Source organism: Onychostoma macrolepis, chromosome 03 (assembly GCF_012432095.1).
Source record: "Onychostoma macrolepis isolate SWU-2019 chromosome 03, ASM1243209v1, whole genome shotgun sequence".
Classification (NCBI taxonomy): Eukaryota; Metazoa; Chordata; class Actinopteri; order Cypriniformes; family Cyprinidae; genus Onychostoma; species Onychostoma macrolepis.
In genome coordinates, this window is record NC_081157.1 from 18,098,279 (window position 1) to 18,125,063 (window position 26,785).

General features: G+C 37.4%; 1 pseudogene; it reads right to left on the reverse strand.

Annotated features, from left to right (window-relative positions):
• Positions 1–26,785, reverse strand: part of LOC131533791 (NACHT, LRR and PYD domains-containing protein 12-like) — a 68,626-nt pseudogene that overhangs the window by 22,447 nt on the left and 19,394 nt on the right.

Below are 26,785 nucleotides of genomic sequence, written 5' to 3' on the forward strand. Positions count from 1 at the left end.
TATTTTATTTTATACTTGTGTGTTTTTCAAAATAAATTAACTGAATTCATTTTGAGTCTGTATTCATCATTCACAGCTGTTGGAACAGCCTTTACATTAGTTTGGGTATATGAGGACATAAATTAGGTTTAACTACTGCATGTCCGCCCATAGAAAATAATTAATTATAAAAAATTACCAACTGATTACCAGAACACAACTATTGATCCTTACTTACTGGCAACGTCACAAACTATGAAACTTTGGTCACCAGATTACATTGCAGTTAGGTAACAGTTACGTAATTTTGTTAGCTGGGTATTTGCACTAAGTGTAAATAGCGATAGAGGCTATTTACACTAAGTGCAATAGATTATATTTACACTACGTTAAAATAGCAAGATTTTCTGCTATTTACAGTGCCTTGCAAAAGTATTCATACCCTTCCTTTTTCACATTTTATTATGTTGCTGCCTTATGTTAAGCTACTCAAAATTTGTTTGTTTTTTTCCACAATCTACACTCCATACACCATATTGACAAAGCAAAAACAGAACTGTCACAACTTCGTAATTTAATAATAAAAAATAAATAAAAAACTGAAATAAGTACATTGCATAACTAAAACACATTTAGAGTCTCAAGTCTTTTTTGTATGATGCAACAAGCTTTGCTCATCAGCATTTGGCAATTATCTGCTATTCTTCTCCTCACCTCTTCACGTCTCATGCTCTGTCAGGTTGGATTGGGGCAGACGCACATTTTCTCCAGAAATATTTGATTGGATTCAAGCCCAGGCTCTGGCTGGGCCACTCAAGGACATTCACAGAGCTGTCTAAAAGCCACTCTTGCTGCGTGTGTAGGTCCATTGTCCTGTTGGAAGGTAAACCTTCTGCCCAGTCTGAGGTTCTGAATGTTCTGCACTAGGTTTTCATTAAAGGGGTCATATAATGCCCATTTTCCACAAGTTGATATTATTCTTTAGGGTCTTAATGAAAAGTCTGTAACATAGTTTGGTTAAAATTTCTCACTGGTAGTGTAAAAAACACCTTTTTCACCCTGTCAAAAACAGCTCTTGTTAGAGCAAGCGGTATTGTACCGTTCTCCTTTAAATGTTAATGAGCTCTGCTGACTCTGCCCCTCTCTCTGAGGGACTGTTTACCGCATTCATCGTGAAACTTGCTAATTAGCACATTACGTCACACGGACAGACGGCTCGATTTGAGAAAGGGGTAAAGATTTAACGAGATTACAAAAACAACACTGGGTGGATTTTTATCATTATAGGGTGATTGTGCACACACACTGCCAACACACATTTCAGTTCAAACAACTTGTAAAAGTGCATGTAGCATTATATGACCCCTTTAAGGCTATCTCAATATTTTGGTGCATTGAGCTTTTCTTCTACTCTGACGTTTCTCTCAGTCCCTGCCGCTGAAAAACAGCTCCACATCATGAGGCTGCTACCAGCACACTTTACTTTTGGGATGGTACTCTGCAGGCGATGAGCAGAGCTGGTTTCCTTTAAACATGATGTTTGGAATTGAGGTTCATCGGACCAGAGAATATTATTTCTCATAGTCTGAGGGTCCTTTAGGTACTTTTTTTTTTTTTTTTTTTACAAATTTTAAGCGTGTTTTCATGTGTCTACACTGAAGAGAGGATTGAGTTTGGCCACACCGCCATAAAGCCCAGATCGATGGAGTGTTGCAGTGGTGTTTGTCCTTCTGTAGATTTCTCCTATCTCCACATATTGATCATGGAGCTCAACTAGAGTGACCATCAGGTTCTTGGTCACCACACTAACCAAAGCCCTTCTCCATCATTTGGTCAGTTTGGCCAGGAGGCCAGCTCTAGCAAGAGTCCTGGTTGTTTCAAACGTCTTCCATTATGGGTAGCAGAGACTACTACATGCTTATGTGACCCTTCAATGAAGCAGAATTTTTTTCTGAACTCTTCCCCAGATGTGTGGCTTGACGCAAACCTGTTTCTGAGCTCTACAGGCAGTTCTTTTGACCTCAGGGCTTGGTTTTTGCTCTAATATGCATTATCAGCTGTTAGACCTTTTATTAAGACGTGTGTGCCTTTCCAAATAATACCCATTCAATTGAATTTTTGAAGTTTTTTATTTTTAATAAATTTGAAAATATGTTAAAAACCTTTTTATTTTATTTTAATTTTAAATGTTTTGCTTTACCATTATAGTGTATGGAGTGTAGATTGATGTGGAAATTTTTTTTTAAAAGCAGTTTAACATAAGGCAGCAACATAAAATGTGAAAAAAAAAAATTATTAAGGGGTAAGAATACTTTTGCAAGGCACTGTATACTACTTGTTGCAAATAGTGGCAATTATCTGCACTTCAGTATTGTATTACATTATAAAACAGTATGCAATAATAACGTATTGAGTGTAAATTATATAATTTTAATTCAAATTATTAAATGGATGCTACCATATTGGTACAATAGAGACCTCCCTACACCTACCCTAACACTACCCGATACTTTATTTTAAACTTTTTGACTATTTCCTTAATTTTTATTTAAAATAAATGCCTTTACGGGAGAAAAAAAGTTCGGCAAAAGGCGGGTGCGAACCCGGGTCGATTGCGGCAAAAAGACCACGGCACGCGCTTTACCATCTGCGCCACTGGAGCTGATGCAGCATAGCCATTTTTTATAATGTTGACTATCCCAATCACACGTTGGTAGGTGGAGTTAGTGTAAATGGCCTCTGCCAACAAGACGGGCTATTTGCACTGAGTGTAAATATCTGTGCGAGGCTGCTGCCACAAACCCTGCCACCCGGAGGCAGCTACCGATCTGAGAGATGCACGAACAAACAGACGATGCAACCCGGGTCTCCTTCTATTATTTTTTTGTTTGTTTGTTTTTACCTGTCTGGCACCTTGAACAACATATAACTGCCGTTTTTAACAGCGGGAGCCACAACGGTACGCATTAACCACATGCTTTCCACTTGCCTAAAGATCTCTCGCTGCTACCGGACATAACATGTCAAAATAGACAACGCAACCCTCCTCTCCTTCTACTCTTATTAGCCTACCTATCTGCCACCTTACCTTAAATATTTTTTTCCTCTATAGGTTGTTTGCAGGATGCTCAAATAAAAAAAAAAAAACTTTTCCCCTCTTATGAACAACAAATTGTCGTACACAATAAAAGCTCCTTGTGGTTTCTCGGTTTGGCCGATTTGAGCATCCTTAAACAACGCAAAACACAGGAATTTTGAGTTTCTGCTAGTGATTCCTATGGAGAAAAATCACTTCCTGCCCTCCAGCTGCATTTCGCGCGTCATCAGAATCACGTGATTGCAAACAACCTATTAAACAGAGGTGCCTTTTTTTCGACCGCAAAATATAACACTACCACTTTATTTATTTATTTAATTTTTTGTACACCAGAGGAGGGAAAGCTCTCATATATTTTGTCTGTGAGAAACACATTCTCAGTTGAATGTTATGAGTGCGATATAATTAAATTAACTGTAAATTTCAGTATTTTGTTCACGTACCCCCTCCGTCACTTCGCGTACCCCAGTTTGAAAACCACTGCTCTATACGGATACCTGCTTATCTTTTGTTTTGTTTTTGCCTTTAAGTTAAACATTCATTCATTCTTCATTGTATCGTTTGCAGGGAAGAGAAGCTATTTCATGGCATCGCATGATAATTTGATTTTTTTCTTCAGTTTAGTAGAATTTGGTTCACAATGTTGATCTGATTACAGTGTCGCCCGCTGAACGCTCGCTGCTGCTTCATCATATGCAGAATATCCAAATAAAAGTGTGTTCAACAAGCTGACAGAAGTCCATCCATTTCTTTGTTGGAAACCTTTAAATGATGAAGTATAATTTATAAAACAGATAGTTTCCGGTCCTTGATTCTGATTGGTTGAGCCAAGTTCAAAGCTGTTGTAAATTACTCTACAAACATACACCTTTGTTTACTTCTGTGTGTTGCTCGGCAACCACTTTGTTGCCGCCACAACCGTTTCTGAGGAACTACATTGTTTGGTGGAAGAATAATGTTTTCATTAATATCATTACACTTTTGTTTTATTTTGTGAAACCTTATTATACATATATGGAATAACTGTTTTATAAAAGCAATAAGCTCCGTGAAGCCATGGTTTATAGTGAATTCATAACAGCTAAGGGGTGTTGTTAGGCACGACGCCTAAATAAAGTGCAATAAAATAAATTATCACTATTATTCATTTTTAGTTATATTTGATGGGTCACACTCACACTATGTGCCGTGTGAGGACCAAACCAAATCTCCAGGTTCTCATATGAGAACCATGCTGAAAAACTTATGTGCACCTCTGCTTATGCATTAACCCTCTCGTGCTGTTCGGTCATTTTAGACAGAAAAAAAAAGGTTTAGAATTTTTAAAAATCGCTACTTCATCAGAATGTTATGAAACTTGATGACTTTTATGGCAATCGCTATGTGACCACACACACACAAAAACTGTGGACTTGATTCGAAAAAGCTAAATGGTTGTAAAAAAAAAAAAAAAAGTCACTTGTGTTGTTCGCGGTCAGAAATAACTGCCATAGGAAATGAATGGGAAATACACAAAAATACAGATCATTTTTTGTGTGTACAATCTACAAATCATTCACGATGCAGAAAAAGAGTGCACAACAATAAAGGGGTGACACTCTAAAATATCAAGAGTGCAAAATAGACACACTCCCCCCACCCCCCACAGACACACATATATGAACTAGTGTGACTGTAACACAAAGCACGGTTCTGCAAATGCATGAAATAAAATTAATAATTCAGCCAGAAATGCAGTCAAAACACAGACACCAAGGAAGGGGTTACACACTAAAACATCAAGAGTACAAAACAGACACACACACACACACTTAAACACACGCTCACAGACACACACACACATCACACTATTATACACACACACATGAACTGGTGTGGCTGTAATAATATGGCAAAATTGAGTCAGAAGACTCAAATAAATCTAAATCTTTACAAAAAGTTGTCTTTGAGAATGTCTAAATATACGTATATCCAGCTCAACAGCTTAATAAAAATAAGTATTTATGCCTAAAAACCACTAGAGAGTTTATAAGCCTTTTATATAGAGCTATATAGGAATCTAGTGGCTGAACCATGGAACTGCAGATGTTTTTCTTTTTTTTTTTTACTCTGACCAGATGGCACCAATCTGACTTCAAAAATTGGATTTTAAAGGCATCGTCTCTATTTTAACATGACATACTGCCATGATTGAACAGCAATATCAAAATCTTAGATTTTTATTTTTTTCCAATGAGAAAAATTTATCATAATTACTGCATAAACATTAATTAGTCATGAAATTCTCTCAAAATACTAAATAAAAAAATATTATGGAGCAAAAATATATTACATTGATTTTACTGAAAATAAAAAAAAGTTACATTTCAGGTGTTCGGTCAGTTTTGACCGCGAACAACACAAGTGTGACCCCCAAATGAACAATACCAGAGAGTCAAGGCAGATAGTATTTAAAATTCATATTTTTGGCTCATCTATTTTTCTGCACATAGTATGCTTTAATAGTAAGGTATGCACAGAATGTGTTATTTTAATATCAATATCATATATTAACGTATAAATAAACGTGTTGCATTCACATTTTGGGCTCACATGCGTATCTGCACATAGTATATGCTTTACAATTTGATTTTTATCACTGTCTTGGTACATTAAGCCACATGAAGCGTTATTCATGTTAAGCATTTTAGAAAGTCCCCGTTCAAGTTCTGCTGATTCTCAAGCCGAGTGAGTCATACTCGCAAAAGTGATGTTAATTATTAAATCAAACAAAAACAAAACTTTCAAAAACACGCAGCAATGTGATTATTTTATTGAGTGATAAGCAGTGGGTTTAATTAGTGACATTAATGGATTTACTATCCGGCATCTTCTTGTCATCTCCGCGACCTGCTTCCCTTGGTGTTTTTACACATAGAAAAGGCGAAAAAAGGGAGAGATGGACTTTTGTTTGTCTTCATTATTATTATTATTATTATTTTGTGCTGTATTATTTGGTTACTGTGTTATTTCTGTTTCAAAAGACAGCAATAAATAGCACTTTAAAATCTAAAGAGTGTTCATGTGATTTTATACATTAGTAGTGTTGTGAAATTCATGAATGGATAATAATTGTGATAATCGTGAAACCGTGATTATATTTCAGACTATAATCGTACCAACAAAATCTATAATAGTCATTTCTGCATCTCTGATGTAGGGATGCAATGAAGATCTTGGCTATGTTCACACTGTCAGTTTTTGGGATTGACAACCGCATTGACTTTCCAGGTGTGAGTCTCGAAATGTCTCGTTCACACAGCAGCTTACAGTTGTGTTTAGAATAACTGTCTGTATGAACGTGCAACGGGAGTCAAGCCCATATTCCTTAACAGTAACCATAGCGACAGTGACCAAAGTAAAATCAAACATGGTGACGTCCATAAAACTGAAAGTCTTATCACTTTCTGACACGACAAGAGTCCAATCGAGTCGCGAGTTCTTCGTCAAATCTTCATTAACTGACAGCAGCTTTTAAATTTGGGTGGAGAGCAGGACATTTGAATCTCGCGCAGAACACAAAACTGAGGGGAGCGGCTCCGGTGGAAAACTGACTGGACCTAAACCTTTCAGATGACACGCAGCTCATTTCTCCGTTACTGTAAGTTACCGAAAACACGTAACACACGGTAGACGCGCGTTTGTGCGGCAGAGCGGCTCTCTCGCGCGGTGTATGACGTGACAGACAATTAGTTGTCCAGTCCTGTTCCGTTCACACAGCGCGTGTGTTCCGAGAATACGGTTGTGAGTCCTGAAAATTTACAGGTGTGAGTTCGGTTACAGAATGTGGTTGTCACGCCCGTAAATAACTGTACCGTGTGTGAACGTAACCGTATTAAGGACTCAAATACAGGATTGACGACCGTATTCGGCTGCTGTGTGAACGTGGCCCTTCACTGGTATCATGGAGGATGTTCATTTCAAGCCCCAAGTTAAACAATTATCACTGTTTGTTGTAAATTACTTTCCATTTGAGAGCTCATCCAATCATCATAGATAAGCTGAGCTTCTGTCTGAGACAAAAATTAAGTTATTTAAGCTTCCCATGCAGTCTTTTTTTGAGAACTAAAGTTTCTCTTGACAACCACAAAACAATGACAAATTCTCTCACACACACAGCAGACAGGATGATTGTTTCTGCTCAACTTACTTGAGTTTTTCCAGGTGGTTGAGCATCTTCACTCCTGATTCTCCTGGGTGATTGTAGCTCAGATCCAGCTCTCTCAGGTGTGAGGGGTTTGAACTCAGAGCTGACGCCAGAGCAGCACAACCTTCTGCTGTCACCAAACACTGAGATAATCTACAACAGAAAGTGTTCATGTTAGTGTGATTCATTTTTCAGAGAAATACAGTACAATACACAATATAATAATAACCAACAGGACTCTTCAGCTTGCAGTCTGTGGGCCAAATCCACAAATCCTCTGACTGATTTTAACAAACTTGTACTGCTGCCTGACACGAGATAATCTGTGAACCTCATCTGGGATTTCCAAAGCACTTAATGTATATCTAGACCAGGGCTCCGAACCGGTTCAAGGAACGAAAATGAAAACTGGAAATAAACGAAATTTTGACTGGAACAGAACCGGAAACAGAAACGAAATCAAATTTTATAGTTCCGAACAGAATCGAAAATTTGAAATGGCCATTAACCGGTTAATAACGTTATTTTATTGTTCCATATAATATTTGAAATTTGCTGTCAGCCAATCAGGAATTCAAATAGTACGGCCTATGCAAATGTGACACTGATGCATCCAGGCCTACGGTTCATTGTGACGCATTCCAAAGTTCTCGTAAAGGAAAATGAGATGGCAGAAATTAGTTCTCTTTATTTTGCAAAAGCTTTACAGTTTTATTTGTTTTGCAAAAGCTTGACAGTTTCCAGGGCTCCAAACCAAAAAATCGAGTAAGGAGCCATTGGCTCCTATAAGAAAAAACTTAGGCGCCAAATTATTTTTTTAGGTGCCACAGAATAAACGCGTTTTATTTATTTGTTTTTTTTAACATTTTGACATTTCAATCATACAGTCATGTGTTTGTCTACTCTTTTCTTGACTTATCAGCATTTTAATCCATCTTGTAGATGACCTGCGAACTAAGGTTCATTTAAAGTGGGAACTAAACGTCTTTTCCAACTTGAAATATACAGTCACAAAGAATTGTTTATTACACAGAATCTGTACCAATATCATGGACCATAATAACTTTTAAGTAATTGCAATTTAATAAATTTAAGTTGGTTCAACTAAAAATAAAAAGTGAACAACACATTTTCAAACTGTTATTTGTCAGTGTAACTCAGAATTGTCAAGTTTACTTAATGTATTTCTTTAATTATGCATTAAGTTGGCGCTTTAGGAGCAAATATAGCGGCTTCTCCGAGATAGGTATAAACGGAGGTTGGAGCCAGCTCCAAATGGGCGGGACTTGTTTATATTCCCTACAACAAACTCATATTTATTCAATGACATCATTGCCTTTTGAAGTTTAATCCAGCTGTATCGCGGTTCTTGTCTTTCCATCCCCAACTGTAAGACCTCTTGAAATTATAATTAAGACTTTTCTTATACCATTTAACATGTATAAAATTTACGGCCATAAAAAGTTTTAAATAAGTAAATTGAGAGGTTTTAAGGACCCACAGTATTTAAGTTAGCCCGCTGGGCAGGGCAGTGATACATTTTGGTAGCCCAACTGGAAAACGCAATAGCCCCGTGATTTTGCGAGCCCTGGGTTTCCTCAATTTTTTAAAGAAAAGTCAACTGATCGCTTTTTACAGTGTTAGTTTGGGCTCCTCCTCGATGCATCCTATAGAAATGTTGTCAAATCTCTCACACATCCAGTCGGTTTTTGCATTGTTTATCATGTAGACAACAGGTTAAGTAAAAATATTAATATGCAAGAGTGAATAAATATAGCAAAATGCTCCTCTTTATAATTATGTTTCTAGCTGACTGATGAGCTTATGGATGGCCAGTGGTTAGGTATTGTTACGTGGCATTGTTTATAAGCTTTACAAGATTTCCACAGTTTGACACAGAATGAGCGATTACATGAGACATTTCAATAAGTGTAGGCTCTCTTATAAAATAGCATACCTTTTGATATTAATTCACATTCATTTCATACTATAATAGAGAAAGATATAATGAGAATGTGACGTAACACCACGTAGAATTCTGGGAAACTGCTTTGTTTATCCGCCATATTTGCAGGATAGCACTGCCTTCCCGCCATGGAGTTTAGGGCAGTATTTGATTTTTTTGTCGTGATTGTGAAAAATGTCACCATTGCATGTCATTCATGCTGCATCGAGAATTGCAATAGTAACTCGGATCATGGTTCTGAGAGAAAACTGCATAATGCAGTATGTTTTTTCGCCTTTTTTCTATGTGTAAACACATCAAAGGAAGCAGGTTGCAGAGAAGACGCCGAATAGTAAATCTGTTAATGTCACTGATTAAACCCACTGCCTCTCACTCAATAAAAGAATCACATTGCTGTGTGTTTTTGAAAGATTTGATTTTGTTGGTTTAATAATTAACGCTACCTTCTTTGCAAGTATGACTGGCTTGTGAATTAGCAGAACTTGAACAGGGGACTTTCTAAACTGCTTAAAGTGGCTTAATGTACCAAGACAGTGATAAAGACAAAATTGTAAAGCATATACTATGTGCAGATACGCATACAATGAATACTTATTGTTACGGGGCTAACGAGACATGAGACGTGCGGATCCATATGCAAGCCTTTTATTGAGAAGAGACGTGGTCTTAACAGGCAGGGTCGAACAGTGGCAAACAGGTATATAATAGGCAAGGCAAAGAGTCATCCAAAACGGGCCTGGGTCGGTAGACAGCGAACAGTATCCAAAGGGGCTAGACAAGAGAGGTAAATCCAAAACGAAAGCAATAGTCCAGGCAGCGGAAAACACAATCCGAAACAGGCAAGGCAAGTAAGGAAACTAACAGGGGCTCTGTAGGGCAGCGATAAATGCATACAATACTCGGCAGTAAGGGAGAGAAAGTCCATGGCTTAAATACGGTGTGCAAATGGGAATCAGCTGTGTGTGATCAGTGCAATGAGCTGTGTGCGTGTCGTCAGTGCAATGAATGATGGGAACTGTAGTCCGGAGGTGTCGTGCAACAGTTAGTGTAGTGCAAAAGTAACTGTGGTGAGTGAGTGAGTGACCTCTGGTGGTGAGTGAATGGAAGTTCACAGACCAGATTCGTGACTCTTATAATGACAACAATTATACTTTATAATTTAAAAGTTTCCGACAAAGAAATGGATCGACTTCTGTCAGCTTGTTGAACACACTTTTATTTGGATAATGTAATATGACGGCTGATGCAGCAGCGAGCGTCCAGCGGGTGACACTGTTTTCACGGTAATCAGATCAACATTGTAAATGAAATTCTACAAAACCTAAGAGAAAAAAAAATCTAATTATCATGCAGTGAGATAAATTAACTTCTCTTCCCTGCAAATGATACAATGAAGAATGAATGATTGTTTAACTTAAAGGCAAAAATAAAACAAAAGATAAGCAGTTATCCGTATAGAGAATGAGAAGTAACCACGGGAATGGACAGCGTATCCTGCTAATATGGCGGCGCCTTCCCGAATTGCAACATGGAGTGAAAAGACTGTGATGTAATCCTCATTCTCTAAAGATCTTGATAACAAGAAGCCATATTAGCAGGGGTGCACATAAGTTTTTCAGCCTGGCTCTCATATGAGAACCTGGAGATTTGGTTTGGTCCTCACACGGGCTATGGCATGTAGTGTGACCCATAAAATATAACTCTAAAAAAAATTATTAATATAATATTATTGCACTTTATTTCTTTTTTTTATTATTTCTTTTTTTTTTATAAAATAACTAACTAAAAATAATGAACTAAATAATCAAGTGTGATAATACTATTTTATTTTAAAATAAAAAGGGAATATTACATAAAAATGCAATTATTTTATGGTAAACAAAAATAAAATGCGAATATTTTTATTATTATTTTAATTTAAATTTTCATCATTTTCAAATGTAAAATCAGCGAGCTTTTATTTTGTCGGGTTGCCGGCAAGTAAGCATTATGCGCTTCCGGGTTTAGCGCTGCTGATGGAAGAGCGTCAGTGAATGAAATGTCACAGTTTTGCTTTGAAAACGGCAGCAGTAGCCTAGATTGTGCTTTCAGTTTGGATAGAAATCTTATACAGTACAGCTTGTCGATCTAAAATGGTAATTGCGCATTAACAGCTGTCAACCATGTCGATACGCAAATGCGCTGTCAGAACTTATTTACACAGCGCATTTTTAACTTTTTGGTCGCGCATGCGGACCTGCAAACCAGTTATGTGCACCCCTGCATATTAGTAATGATTATAAACGAGAATTGTTAACGATATTGCCAATATCCACACAGCTGACAGCTTTACCTGTTGAAGTTTGTTCAAGTTGTGCATGAAATAGACGCTGCTTTTCTGCACTTTAACTTTGCACGTCTCCGTCATTTTGATCTCTCGCGCTGCACAACTTAGCTGCGTTTAGCAGGCATTTCGGCAGAGATGAGGACTGTTTGAAACTCCTTTTTTCCATTAAAACTTTGATGCGCATCGTCTCAGTTTAATACGTGGACATAAAAGATGTGATCGCAAAACAATCAGGAAAAAAAAATCAAGTCATATAGTCGCCATTGGCGACCTCAGCAAAAACTTCACTCGCAAATTAATATTTTTGGTCGCAACTGCGACCGTTTTAGTCGCAGTTTGGAGCCCTGATTTCGAATGATATCTTGCATCAGTAACCAACCAGCGTTGGTATGGCTATATCGCGCTGGTGCCTCACGCGCACAAAGACACAACATATTTTTGCGACATTGCAGCCAGTTCATTATCAAAATAAAATACATTTAAAGAAACGTATAAAAAGTTACAGTGCTCCGTTGTCCAATCTGTTGCGTTCAGCGTGACCACTGCCTCGCTGTGCTGTTATTACGTCGATGAAAGCACAAAGCCTATAATAAATCATATTTTAGCATCCAGATATGTCGCGAATATGGAAACATTTGGATTCGTGCTGAATGAGAGAGATATATGGAAGGATTTTCTGGACTATTTTCAAAAGCAATTGCAAATTGTATTTTCAATTGCGTTTTCCACATGCGTGCGCATAAATTGTGACATAATCCTAATGCAATTGCAAATCTTGCATTACCGTTTGCATGTTCGCTTTCGCGAACGCACAGTGACTGCCACATTTCAAATGAAAAGGCAAAGTCCATTTGCAATTGTATTTCCCATGTCTTAAGATTTATGAGCCTGTCGTATTTAAATAGCAATATTAATTACCACATTTGCTTTTTCACTTTCTCTGCGTCGTGCATGTAACCTGCCAAAACTCAAATGAAATCGCAATTCCTTTTGCATTTGAATTTTCGATGACTACACGGAAAGCTGTCAATCATTGTGAGGGGGTGGGACTATACTAGGGGGGCGTGTTTGTATTGGGAGGTGACGTCACTCACAGACGACCGTGCTGAACGCTTTGATTAATGGAGGTAATCGGTGAAGGCTCCGCTAAAGGCAGCTGTCAATCAGTTCGTGCCTGTGTGAACGAACAGACAACCTTCTTGGCACAATACACAATTCTGTCTTTTTTACCCCAAATGCAGCGATTATCTCCTGCTAACAGCGGGAGCACAATAGGTCAATATTCACTATTAACGCGCGCGTCACGTAGCGGTCTGCTTCTGCAATCTGATTCTGATTCTGTGCAGCCAACGCGCATTTCAAAAGCAGGGAGATTACGTTCAAAAAAGTAGCTACACATAGGTCTCCTTTGTCAGTTTGCCATGTCTCTATTGGGCACAAATGCTCCCGTTGAACGGATATTTTTGCTCATGAACAGCACATGGACTGACGACCGCATGACCAAACCGAGACACGGCAGGCAAAAACATCGGGGTTTTTTTAATGATCAATTTTTTTATTTTTGGATATTTGTCTTCAATAACATGTCTTCTTTCAGACTTGTGGTGAAAAAAAGTCCGAAATACACGTTCTAACTGCTCCGCGATCGCTGCCTGCACCGTCATCACCTATAGCTCTCTACATGATTTTTATTTTGATCAGTATGTGCAAGATAAATGGCAAGTGCTGTTAAATTTTTCAGGTGCCATCCAGAAGTCACAACCTGGCATCACAGAAGCTTCCATTGGTAGCCTGATGGCCAACCATTTGCGCGCTGCGCCGGACAGAAGAGGGGGCACTGGGCGCCGGAAGGTAGGAGCTGCTGCAAACAACGATGTAGATTTAGGCCCAATCCCATTTCTCTGTTTTTACCCTTCCCCTTCGTTTTACGCCTACACCATGTCAATCTAAACAGAGTGGCAAGACATGGGGGTAAAAATATTCACCATGGAATTGAGACACCACTAGCCTTACATAGGGAAGAGCCAAGAGATGTTTTGAAAACGCTGCTCTCTGGCTTTGAATGAATGTTCACATTCTACAATTCAGTACAAAATGTGGACTGATTACTAGCAGTGAAATGAGATCCTGACATGTGACACTATTAACAGATATTAACAAAAGGTTTGATCCATTATCATATATTAGTACACATCTGCACCTCTGACTACTGCATGTGATTAGGCTATAATGTGGGTTATCTTTTAGTTGTCTATATACTATTAATAATAATAATAATATAATATAATAAAGAGTAGCCTACTACTGATGGGTACTAAGCATTGGTTATGTTAATGGACAGGGCCCATTTTAATGTTTGCTTTCTTGTTCTCTTTACAGGCACTTGAGAGCTCTGGAAGTGTGAATCCATAGCGCCCCACTATATTACAAAAAATAAAATAAAAACATATCAGATCTCAAAGTATGTGTATGTTGTCAGTCATTGTACATTTAGGTTGAAATTGAGTAATGCTTGACATTGAAATATCAAAATATGTCAATAAATTTGTGATGTCAAAAATATGTCAAAAAATGTTTGATGTCACATTTATGTTGAATTGATATCGAAGCTTGATATTGAATGATATCAAAATAGCATTAAAATGACATCAACATCATGACATCCTGACATCAAATAGATGTAGAAATGCCAACAAAGCATGACATCAAAATGACATCAGCAGAGGTCAAAATCTTAACATCAAATTGACATCGACACTTTGACGTCAAAATGACTTTCATTTTTGACCTATTTCGTGACGTAATTTTGACATCAATGTTTGATGTCATATTGATGTTAAATTGACATCAAATGCCCACTGGGACCTGTCTTAACATCTCTCACTGCTTCTCTCACTCCAACTGACACAAATGAGTAAACAGACAGTGTAATTCTACTCTTATGGTTTCCTACAAATGTAGAAAATACAACGGATAAGGCTACAACATCACTGAACTAAATTATACCCATATGCAAATCACATTTCCTATAAATATATATTTATTAACAATAAAGATTAAAAATAAGATGCACATAACAAATACGTCGTTGTAAATGTGACCCTGGATCACAAAACCAGTCTTAAGTCGCTGGGGTATATTTATAGCAATAGCCAAAAATACATTGTATAGGTCAAAATTATTGATTTTTATTTTATGCCAAAAATCATTAGGACAGTAAGTAGAGATCATGTTCCATGAAGATATTTTGTAAATTTCCTACTGTAAATACATCAAAACTTTGTATCTCTGCCAAATATTGTCCTATCCTAACAAACCATACATCAATGATGTATAAATCTCAATTAAAAAAAAAAAAAAAAATTGACCCTTATGACTGGTTTTGTGGTACAGGGTCACGAATGAGAAACTGCGATGAGTTGTGCAGCAGTAATAACGTAACAAAAACAATAACATTTCAAGCAAAATGATCGTATTTATTCAAGCATTTAACATTTATAAGTTTAATAAATCGTCAATAATAAACTGCATAAATTATAGCGATCACGAAGGTCCTCTGTCCCAAACGCGTACAGTAAGATTTAGTTGATACTAGGGGTGTGCAGCGGAGCCATTATTTGTATCTGTATCTGTATCTGTGACAATCTCAAAATTATTTGTATCTGTATCTGTGACAATCTCAAAATTATTTGTATCGGATAGATCCGGAAGTGGGCGTGGCTTAAACCGGAAGTTTGTCAAATGACATGAAAATACCATTTTAAATGCAAATCTGTTCGATTCATAGTTTTCATTTAACAAATAAGCCTTGTATTACTAAAGAAAGTATTATTTTTTATTAAAATTATAACTGTAAATATCTTCTATTTAAAACTTTATCAAAAAAGAAAAATAACTTTAATTTTCCAGTGAAACTTTGTGTACAAATTTGACAAGAGACAAGCATCCATAATCTTAAATAAGAGCAGTAGTAGAAAACAAAAAGAAATATAAATGGAAAGAAAGTGTTCAGAAGCCTATCATAGCAGAATGACAATAAAGCTCACTTGAACTTTAAGTAACTTAGATCATGTGTTGCGGGAGTCTGTGATCATTTACGAGTTTTTTTTTTTATTAACAGAGCGCAACAAATAATTTGGACCCTCCAAAAGCCTTGATCAAACATCGCTTTTCTTCGTCTAGTATAATTAAATGTAATGCCATTCACGAAAAGGGCAAATGTAATGCGTTTTTACACTCATTGACTTTACACATCCAGGCCCATAGCCAGCTATGAGGTCCAGACCTCCGTAAATGTTTGAAAGGAGTGAAAGAACTTGGCGCAAGTGCAGCACTCCACTCCGCTCCAGATCCAGATATTTTCAGTGTCGCTGGACTTGTTTCAATATTTAATGTAACAGTGTTAATAAAGTAATTAGGGCATTAATAAAGTGGGAGGATGAAGGTGGAGGTTAGAGATTCTGTTTCCTATTTGCAAAATACAAGATTTAAACTTATTTTGGTGCATTTTTTCAGGGGATTGGTTGTGTGTGTTTTTTGTTGCAATATCTGGCAACATTGCTTCGCCGGCACTGACAGGCAGCAATCAAAAACGGAGCGTGCGGATAGTTTTTTGCTGAGGAGACCACATTTGTTAGACAAACGCAATGATCACCATGATATTAGCTGTACGAAACTGTGTCAAACGCTATCAAAGCAATTATTATTGCACAAATCTTAACAACCGCAGACCTCTTTGCTGTTCCAGCAAACATGTGATTGTGTCTGCCGAATATTTTTTCTGTTATTCGGATAAATCCGTTATTCGTTTTGAAGCCATTATCCATGCCTTTCCGAATAAGGTATTCGGCTTCGGGCACATCCCTAGTTGATACAGTATCAGCTCCCCATCAGTAGTTCTATACTGCCACCTGCTGGCGCAGTTGTGTAACTTAGAGAACAAGTTTTGTTATGTTGAGTTCGTGAGAAAAATAAGTCGTGATAACTAGAAAACAACTTTTGTTATGTCGAGATCACGAGAAAACAAGAAGGGAAAAAAATGCATGGCCGCTTAGAACTCCCGTAGTAATAGAGAGCGCGTCACCTCAAGATCTTTTACTGTTTGCACTCCGATTGAGGCACATAAACCAACAGACAGTGCAAATCTGCACGTATTTACCCATTTTCCACCTATATCTTATTCCTATCTTATAATAGAGCACCTTCCTCAAGATCTCTCAGTCTGTTTACACTCCAACTGATGCACGTAACAAAACAAAAAATGCTGCTACTCCTACTCTGCCTGCCCTACAGATGAGTCTTCACACAGAACATGCCACAGCCTAGGGCTGGGCGATATGAGCAAAAATTCATATCTCTGTATTTTTTGGCTGATGTGCGGTATACGGTATACATCTCGGTATTTTGTATTTGGATTAAACAAATAAAGTGAATGTAAGCATGAAGGCATATATTATGTGCAAAAAGGGTTCAAATCACATTACATTCTAACATTGCAATCTAAAAACAAAAATAATGCTTTTAAAGCAGAAGTTAAATTTACTAAACTAAAATTGAAAATAATAAAAAAGCAGACTAATTGAGTAAAAAGGCTATTTTGATTACCCCATTACACTTTACAGTTAGTGCTATCATACAAATACACTTACTTGTCGTTTTAAAATTCTACATACGTCACATTTATTTTCCAACTACAAATATTTCAGCAAAATGTATATTTTAATCAGAGTTATTGCGCTCCTATTTCATTGCGCTCCGTCTGTTTGTCGCGCATGCGCGCGTCGGCACTCTGTGAAGTTTAGCGGAGAATCGCAAAGCAAAAGCTCATGCACTTCTGACTGCAAAATGGAAATATTTCCATGGCTTTCTAACATTTACAGATGGAGAATATACCTGTGAAATGTAAGTTATGTGTTAAGTTAAGGAAAACAGCACGTCTCTGTCAGCGGCACACGCAGTCTTTCTGTCAGAGCCGCTTTAAACCGAAACTATAAACTATAGGCTACTATATCTTACGATTTTTTTTTAAAGCCCTTCATATAAAGCCTGATACATGTAGAACAAATTGTATTATGCACTTTCTCCGCAGCAGTTCAGTCTGTGTCCTCCCTAGATATTTTTTCAGATGCGCTCGTATCAAACTACTTATATCGATATTAACGGTATTGCTTCATACCGTATCGCTTATAAAGAATATATCGATATATCGTACAAACTCGATACACCGCCCAGCCCTACCACAGCCAAAGTGAATTAATATTAAAAATCATGTGCATCAATCGCAGTGTCGGGTGGCTGTACACCGTGAGAGATCATGAGACTTGCGCGATGCTTTGGTGCCACGGGACATGTGCTCCATAACGGATTAAAACTGTTAAAATATGAAATAATATATATAAATATATATATATATATATATATATAAGGTGGAAAATGGGTAAATAAATATAGATTGACACTTTTTTTTTTTTTTTTTAAATATTGAGGCAGGTGTAGAAAGGAATAAAATGTACTGTAATAAGAGTAGAATTACACTGTCTGTTTACTCATTTGCGTCAATCGGAGTGAGAGAAGCAGTGAGAGATGTTGAGACAGGTGTAAAGCGTTTCGTTAATAGTGAATATTGACCTATTGTGCGTACCGTTGTTGCCCCAGCTGTTAGCAGGGGATAAACGCTGCATTTGGGGTAAAAAAGACAGAATTATGTATTGTGCCAAGAAGGTTGTCTGTTCGTTCACACAGGCACGAACTGATTGACAGCTGCCTTTAGCGGAGCCTTCACCGATTACCTCCATTAATCAAAGCGTTCAGCACGGTCGTCTGTGAGTGACGTCACTTCACAATACAAACACGCCCCCTAGTATAGTCCCACCCCCTCACAATGATTGACAGGAAAAATTACACTTGTAATTTCAAAGTGAAGGCTACTCTTAAAAGCGCTCTTTTATTTCCTTCTTGGACAACCAACCAATCACAGTCTTCAAAAGACTGTGTCATAGCTAGCAACGGGGTCAGCCCTGCCTCCTCACTAAGATAAAAGTTTTTGTCTTTTCCACGCTCAAAGTTGCTCTCAGATTGGTCCTGAATCACTTTTAAACTAAGACTCCTAGTTAGAAATTTTAAGCTAAATTAGGAGCTCTCTGAGAGGATTCTTAGAATCTTTAAGAATACGGGCCCTGTTCTGATGGGATTTAAAAGGTTTCTGTTTGTCTGAGTTTTGTGGGTTAACCATTGTGTTGAAGAGTTTGTGTTTAAGTCAAGGATGAGCAAAGACATGTTGATATAATGATATGTTGCTTCATTTAAAAGGTAGTAACTATGGAGTTACTGATGCAGTGATAATTTATTTGCTAGTGCTGATTGCACATGCATGTGTGCTGTTGTTAACTAGCAGTTATCTGCAAAAAATGTACGTTTCTACTTGTAATTGGTTTTGCTTAATTCAGTTTTATTTTATTTTAATAAACATTATTTTTAGAAGTCTCAGATTAAAAGATTTCAGAATATTAATGTGCTCACATTATTAACACATTATAAATATTAGTTTATAAACATGCGTGGCAGTTATTGTAATTTAGTGCATTACAGTAACATACTATAAAGTGGCTAAATAACTGTAGAATTACAGTAAACTACAGGCGAATGTGCTGCCAGTATTTTACTGTTAATTTACAGGACTGTTTTTAATACACTGTAATCGTATATATAGCAAAAAAAAAGAAAAATAATTATACATACATATATATACACATACACATACACATATATATATATATATATATATATATATATATATATATATACACACATACAGTGGTATGGAAAGTATTCAGACCCCCTTCAATTTTTCACTCTTTTTATATTGCAGCCATTTGCTAAAATCATTTAAGTTCATTTTTCCCTCATTAATGTACACACAGCACCCCATATTGACAGAAAACACAGAATTGTTGACATTTTGCAGATTTATTAAAAAGAAAAACTGAAATATCACGTGGTCCTAAGTATTCATATATGCTGTGACACTCATATATTTAACTCAGGTGCTGTCCATTTCTTCTGATCATCCTTGAGATGGTTCTGCACCTTCATTTGAGTCCAGCTGTGTTTGATTATACTGATTGGACTTGATTAGGAAAGCCACACACCTGTCTATATAAGACCTTACAGCTCACAGTGCATGTCAGAGCAAATGAGAATCATGAGGTCAAAGGAACTACCTGAAGAGCTCAGAGACACAATTGTGGCAAGGCACAGATCTGGCCAAGGTTACAAAAAAATTTCTGCTGCACTTAAGGTTCCTAAGAGCACAGTGGCCTCCATAATCCCAACCTGATCTCACAGAATTCCGTGTAATGACCACGGACCCTTAACTCCGAATCTGTGGTGGTATCACGGAATCGCCGAAAATTCCGTGATGGGCTCACAGAAGTGATATCAATGTAAGTCAGTGACAGGCATCAGCCGTGGTCCACGCACGGATCCATTACACGGAATTCTGTGAGACCAGGTTGCAAATTATATATTGGGTAATAACATTGCCATTATTGCATATATGTTGGGGTGTGATTTTTCAATGTAAACAGTCAAAACAGTTTTATTTATATTACATTATTTACACATTTATGAGCACGTAACCCAACCCCTGCCCCTAAACCTACCGTTTGTAAATAAAACACAAGATATAACAGACAGACAACTACCGTCATAATTTATTCAAAAAGTATTAATATTCCAAGTCTTCCGAGGCAAAACGATTGATTTGTGAGAGGAATAGACGCGATCACCGTCTCCGTTCGCTATGTGCTGCAGTCTCTGTGCGTGAATTCAAAAAATGCCGCCAGAAGAAGCTTTACATCAGCTTTAGTTGTGAAATACCATTGGCTCTTGTATGTCTCGTGACCGATTGCGTCATGCTACGGCCCGGGAGTATCTTTTGAATGAGATGTGAGCGCGTTAACAGAGCGGGATCATTTTCAGCGATTAAAATCTTGTATTTTACTCTCTTCTTCGCATAAAGACTTTGTATGGCTTCAGAAGACTTGGAATGCAACACGACTTGTTTGTAATGCTTTTATACTGCTTGTTTATGGACAGTTTTTGCAATAAATACCAGTGACTGCACTTATATTTGCCTGTGTGTGTTTTATATTGTTCAGAAGTGGGTAGGTTTAGGGTAGGGGTGGGTTAGGTGCTCCAGTGAAAGTATAAATTTATATACAAATATAACTGCATCGGAGTCACTCCTTTTACGTGATCCGATGCAGCGCTGGTGTAACCAGTGAATCCGTGCGTGGTTCACGGCTGATGCCTGTCACTGACTTACATTGATATCACTTCTGTGAGCCCATCACGGAATTTTCGGCGATTCCATGATACCACCACAGATTCGGAGTTAAGGGTCCGTGGTCATTACACGGAATTCTGTGAGATCAGGTTGATAATCCTTAAATGGAAGACGTTTGGGACGACCAGAACCCTTCCTAGAGCTGGCCGTCCGGCCAAACTGAGCTATCGGGGGAGAAGAGCCTTGGTGAGAGAGGTAAAGAAGAACCCAAAGATCACTGTGGCTGAGCTCCAGAGATGCAGTCGGGAGATGGGAGAAAGTTGTAGAAAGTCAACCATCACTGCAGCCCTCCACCAGTCGGGGCTTTATGGCAGAGTGGCCTGACGGAAGAAAGCCCGCATGGAGTTTACTAAAAAACACCTGAAGGACTCCAAGATGGTGAGAAATAAGATTCTCTGGTCTGATGAGACCAAGATAGAACTTTTTGGCCTTAATTCTAAGCGGTATGTGTGGAGAAAACCAGGCACTGCTCATCACCTGTCCAATACAGTCCCAACAGTGAAGCATGGTGGTGGCAGCATCATGCTGTGGGGTGTTTTTCAGCTGCAGGGACAGGACGACTGGTTGCAATCGAGGGAAAGATGAATGCGGCCAAGTACAGGGATATCCTGGACGAAAACCTTCTCCAGAGTGCTCAGGACCTCAGACTGGGCCGAAGGATTACCTTCCAACAAGACAATGACCCTAAGCACACAGCTAAAATAACGAAGAAGTGGCTTCACAACAACTCCGTGACTGTTCTTGAATGGCCCAGCCAGAGCCCTGACTTAAACCCAATTGAGCATCTCTGGAGAGACCTAAAATGGCTGTCCACCAACGTTTACCATCCAACCTGACAGAACTGGAGAGGATCTGCAAGGAGGAATGGCAGAGGGTCCCCAAATCCAGGTGTGAAAAACTTGTTGCATCTTTCCCAAAAGACTCATGGCTGTATTAGATCAAAAGGGTGCTTCTACTAAATACTGAGCAAAGGGTCTGAATACTTAGGACCATGTGATATTTCAGTTTTTCTTTTTAATAAATCTGCAAAATGTCAACAATTCTGTGTTTTTCTGTCAATATGGGGTGCTGTGTGTACATTAATGAGGAAAAAAATTAACTTAAATGCTTTTAGCAAATGGCTGCAATATAACAAAGAGTGAAACATTTAAGGGGGTCTGAATACTTTCCGTATCCACTGTATATACGCATACACTGCCCTCCAAAAGTTCGGAAACACCCCTGGCAAAGTGTGGTTTTGGATGATATCAGCATAAATCCTTATCATTTTTTGGTGCAAATACTGTACATTAAAGTAACTTAACATTATCATTGAAGACCAGCAATAATAATTTTCATTTTGATTACATAATAATGGCAATATATATATGTCAAAGTCAGACATGCCCCTTTGCCAGCTGTGATGCCTGATTACTGGTTTAAACTTGGCCCAGGTTTTTAAAAGATTTTTGGGTCAGCACACCTTAATAGCTTCAACAATTGATTGCCAATTAAGTTTAGAATACAATGAATCTGTTTTATGAATGAGCTGTAATAGCTGCTAATGGTGGATATTTTGATGAATCGAAAATGTAAGTATTTTCTATGTATAAACTGTTTATGTAATAAAATATGTTTTCATAGTTTGTGTCATCCCTTATCAGTGCAAAATTATTTACAAATGAAAAAGGATTCATGCCAATATTGTCCAAATACCCACTTTTCTAGGGCGTTTCCAAACTTTTGGAGGGCAGTGTATATACATATTTATATATACTGTGTGTATATATATATATATATATATATATACACACACACACACTGAAGCTGCTGCCAGTTAATTACTGCAAATTTACAGTAAAAAGTTTTACAGTGTACCCAAATATTTTTGAATTGCACTGTAGTTACAGTTTCATTGCATATTAATTAAATTTACAGGACAAGGCATATGAGTTCATCCCCATACTTGATGCTACAATCCAGCTTTACCACTAATGACCATCACAAAAGGTTGCAAAACAGACATTAATGCTCAGGAAGCTAACACATTATATTATTAAAGTGCAATTAAATAGCTAAAATCCAGTAATTTCACTCAACAATGTTTAGCCACTCTCAACTTCCCAATAGTTGATCTTCCCCTTGAAACAAAGTAGTTTAGCACGGTGGTTCTCAACTCTGGTCTTGGGGACCCACTGCTCTGCACATTTTGTATGACATGTTATCTGACACACTCTGTTAAAGGGATAGTTCACCCAAAAATGAAAATTTGATGTTTATCTGCTTACACCCAGGGCATCCAAGATGTAGGTGACTTTGTTTCTTCAGTAGAACACAAACGAAGGTTTTTAACTCAAACCGTTGTAGTCTGTCAGTCATATAATGCCAGTCAATGGGCACAGAATCTTTGAGAGAGAAAAAAAGCATGCACAGACAAATTCAAATGAAACCCTGCGGCTCGTGCCGATACATTGGTGTCCTAAGACATGAAACGATTGGTTTGTTTGAGAAACTGAGCAGTATTTATGTCATTTTTTACCTCTGATAAACCTCAATGTCCGACTGTCACAACATCTGGCGTGTGACGCGTCAACCTGCTCTGGCACATAGATATATATACATAGATGCCTCATTAGCGAATGTTTCTATGGGCTGTGATACGTAAGGATCTACGTATATATCTATGCATATACTGTATATATCCGTGTTCCAGAGCCGTTGACTCGTCACGCGCCGGATGCTGTGGATGAGCTCAGGAGAGTTGGACACTGCCTGTATCAGAGGTAAAAAAATTATATAAATGCTGTTCAGTTTCTCGCACAAACCGATCGTTTTGTGTCTTAGGACATCAATGTATCATCACGAGCCGCAAGGTTTAATTTGGATTTGTGTGTGCATGTTTTTTTCTCTCTCAAAGATTCTGTGCCCATTGACTGACATTATAGGACTGACAGACTGCTGAGTTAAAAATCTTCCTTTGTGTTCTACTGAAGAAACAAAGTCACCTACATCTTGGATGCCCTGGGGGTAAACATAAACATCAACATCAAATTTTCATTTTTGGGTGAACTATCCCTTTAAGTTTATTGAGCTCTAATAAGCCAATCATCTGGATCAAGGGTGTTAAATAAGGAAAACATACAAAATGAGTTGAGAACCACTGGTTTAGAAACATATACAGTTTATCTCTATGAAACAGACATACCTATGATCTACATAATTATGTATGAGTTTTACAGGTAACATTTACACTCACTAGCATCTTTATTAGGTACACCTTGCTAGTACCATATTGGACCTACTATTGCCTTCAGTGCTGCTTTAATTCGAGACTTCCAGTTGAGGTTGAACATGTGAGTGAGAAGACAAACGTGGATTAAGCTCCTGAGGATTTTATCTTTTAATTGTACTTTTCAGGCAACCCGAATGATTTTAAGACACTTGGTGCCTTCTTTTTCACTTACTCAGTTTACAATTGTAGCCAGAAAGGATTTATGGTTCCTAAAAGGCATCAGAAAGCTAAACTGAGAGAGTCATGGTGACAAGCTACCGTTGAATCTGAAAAACCTTCACACCACTTTGATCTCTGAGCTGACATCTTCCATATCAATACAGGCGAAATCAGCTATTGACTCTGCTCTGGCCCCAGTTGTTGTGTCTTTTCAGAGGTGTAAGTTGAGCACTGAATCAGAAGTATGACACATTGATGAGCCTGATCAGCACTTAAACGATTACGACTGCATTGTAGCACTGTATTGTCTCAGAGGAGTAAACCAGATTTATAAAAGGACGACATTCCTTTCTAATATTCATACTTTTTTATACTCAAATCTAGGGCTGGACATTCAATATTAATATATATATCAAAGCATGCAATGACTGTGGCAACTTTAACATTTGAAAGGATACTATGGCAAAGTTATTGCTTTCCTTATTCAGACTGATTTTTTTTTCATGAATATATGGTTGACCTGAAGAATGAAATCTATATCATACACTTGGAAAATTATGAGCTATATCACCGCTTATCGACATGAGGGGTGTGACAATACACTTAGCTCACGAGATGAACTTACAGTAGTTCACTAGAACGAGACAATATTTTAATACTATTTTTAAGAAATTTTCAGTTACAAAATATTTGTCTTTTAATTACAAAAAGTAAAACAATGCAGTTGTATTTTGAAATATTTTAACTAATCTAGGGCTGTAACTAATAATTATTTTGGTAATCACATAATCTACTAATTATTTTGACAGTTGAGTAATATGATATTTTTTAGTAACACAAATAGACCTAAGTGAAAACCAGGCTTTAGTATTTAGATATAAATGAACGATGAGGCAATAATAACTGGCTCAAATAAAATGTAAAAATAAGTAATTACATGGTTTTATTGAACAACACTGTTAAAATACATAATTGCATATTTAGAAATAGGTTGATGTATTCTCCTGTGTTGGCAAAGGTTTATAAATGATTTATGTTACAAATCTAGTGAGATAATGCACACTGTTTTCCCAGATGAACTTTAAGCAATTCAAATTCACAGCGTATACAGAGGAAGAGTTTAGCCCCTTTCACACATACAGTCTTTACTGGTAAATTACCAGCAAGTTACCATTAAGAGATCATGTGTGAACAGGACCTTTTCAAAAATCCTGGTAAATTTGTTCTGGCAATCATATTGTTCTTATGGAGATGACATGATTAACCTGAGCTGTTTACAAAGCTCCACTGCTTTTTAATTAGTTTTTCTATCTAAAAATGCGCTAGATGGACATCTTTGACCATTGGGCCTTGCACCTTTTTCAGCGTGTTGCGCTTCTCCATTCATCAGGGCTGCGACTCTGCATGGATATCATTATGCGCGTCTCGTGTTTATAAGAGCAAAAAATTCTGATTAGCTAGTAATGTTAGTTTGGTTGAGAGTGAAAGCTGTTCTCCTCTCATATCATTGGTAGGCGAACTCATGGACTCGAAAGTGATATCAACAAGTTTTTTTTTAAATGTAGGATTATTTTTTTCTGCAGCCAAAGACTGCACACCGGAGATCTGGCACGGTGCTGGAGAACTTTAAGCCGTGCAATATAGACTCAGGGCTCGCAAAATTTCAAAATCCCTGGTAGCCCTTCAGGCAGGTACTCTTTAGATTTTGGTAGCCCGAATTTAAAAATTACTTTATTTTTTGTTTTATTATTAAATACAGAAAATCAGATAGGAGTTTAAAATGTCAATCAAAAATATTTTTAATACACAAATATCAACAAATATGAAGGAAGGAATTTTATTTCACTATTTACAGGGTATCTGCAGAATTTTTAAAAATATATTTAAGACAATTTATGACCCATTTTAAGAGCTGGACAAGTAAAATGAACACAGAATGAGCGGGGTTGGACAATGTCTATGGTAACACAGTATTGAGCCATAAAATTACATGATTTACAGTTCAGATACAGGTTTTCACAAAAACAAAGATCATATATAACAGCATTTCAGTTTCAATTCAATTCAATTTTGTTTTTATGAAAAGGGATCAAATCAAGCATATAAATTATTATGTTAATTTAAAACGTATAAATATTCTCTCTCATTTACAACTCTATGTGTTTTCTGCGTAAAAACATGAGTTGATGTTTGCATTGATCTGACCATAAACAGAAAGAAAGGCTTATTGGAAATGCAGATTCATTCTCTGCGCTCATAAACGCTGCTTTATCAGGAATTAAAGGTAAAATGAAATTAAAATGCCAACGACACGTTTCTGAGGACAGTTGGGTCCCTTCAGATACATTCACATATAGACATCCGCGCCGCGTTTTGACTTGAAACGTGCAGCGCTCATATTTATTCAATGACATCATAGCCTTTTGAAGTTTAATCCAGCCGTATCGCGACTCTT